Genomic DNA, 1,425 nt, shown 5'->3' with positions numbered 1-1,425 from the left:
TATATTATATAGATCTATATATATATATATATATATATATATATATATATATATATATATATTTGAGTATGTACATGTGTGAGCTAATGATATAAGAGAGGGAGAGAAAATTTATTACACTATACAATATATATATATATATATATATCCCCCCCCTCCTACTTCCTCAGTGAATGCTGGCAGTGCAGTTCTGAGCAATAAAGGATCTTGTTCATATATGTGATATTTCATGTATTAACAATTTTGCAGTGTCGTCTGCGCGGCTGGGGGCAATGTGTTTATGAGATTAATTTGTATTGTTCCTCATGTTGTTAAAATATTCAGCACATTACTTCATTATGTCATTTTTCTATGCCAGACTTATGATTTTCAGTCAAAGTGTAACCTGTAATACGAACGTGTACCCCCACAAAAAAAATACCAAAAGAATCTACGTATCCTCTATAACCATGAAAAAATTATCGTTTTATTCAACAAAATTCCATTAATGAGCAATAAAATTCTGCAAATATATATTCTTTATCACGATTTGAACTGAAAAAACTAGCGGAAGTCAACTGATTCGAATTTAAATTACCGTAGATAAAATTTTTCTCGCACGATCAGACTTAATTTCATACCGCCAGGCTCGACATTTTGTGTTCTTTCGGAATCTGATGTGTGCGCATACATTTAAAAATAGACTAATTTTCGATAGCCCTCGCGCATGTACCATATCCTAATAGAAAGAAACCGAAGCGAGATAAATAGAATACCCGTGACGTCACAGTTTCAGACGCAGTATTTCAAATATGGCTGACTGAGCAGGAGACGGGAAGTTTGATAGTGTACATCTTTGTATCCACCGTTTCCTTTCTGTAGCATCGACTAGGAACCTAAATAAACTACATGGCAGGGTTTTCCCAGCCTCATGTATGCAGCCGATCGCTTAACAATACACCAAATTACATATTAACGCCAATTCTCTGTTAAGACTTTATATATTCCACATGTTGTTGTACCCGGAAGTAGTAAAACCGAAAGTGAAACCAAACGAGACTTACAGACCCTATTGACAAACTACCGAAGCTGCGAAAAATGATGTAGGCCTACAAAGGTGCAGTATACATGTATTAACCCCACTCGGTAATTATCAAAATTATGATAATCAAAGCCAAAGGTTTAATTGGTGCCGTAAACAATTAATGCTCTGTCTGTAAAGAAAAAATTAAATGGTAGTGAAACGGGGAATTCAAACATAACTGCATTAAAAGATGGGTAAATTACGTCACGCGTTTACTGCGAAAGTAAAGTTAAAAGTAATCGCATTTGCCCAAACCCACGGAAGTCGTGCAGCATGCAGAAAGCCATACTACAGAGAGAAAACTTACGACATCTACCCTTAGGGGTCAAGTGGAAAAAAAACCATGCACATCTATCTCTCTC

General features: G+C 35.4%; 1 long non-coding RNA gene across 1 annotated transcript in view; it reads right to left on the bottom strand.

The window, feature by feature from the left end:
* Positions 1 to 1,018, bottom strand: part of LOC125674809 (uncharacterized) — a 10,438-nt gene extending 9,420 nt beyond the window's left edge. The window contains exon 1 of the long non-coding RNA XR_007370264.2: positions 832 to 1,018. This is a non-coding gene — a long non-coding RNA (uncharacterized LOC125674809). The remainder of the gene's footprint in view (positions 1 to 831) is intronic.
* Between the last annotated feature and the right edge of the window lie 407 nt (positions 1,019 to 1,425).

This window comes from Ostrea edulis, chromosome 3 (assembly GCF_947568905.1).
Source record: "Ostrea edulis chromosome 3, xbOstEdul1.1, whole genome shotgun sequence".
In the NCBI taxonomy this organism is placed as follows: domain Eukaryota; kingdom Metazoa; phylum Mollusca; class Bivalvia; order Ostreida; family Ostreidae; genus Ostrea; species Ostrea edulis.
This window is presented reverse-complemented; position numbering and strand designations above follow the sequence as displayed.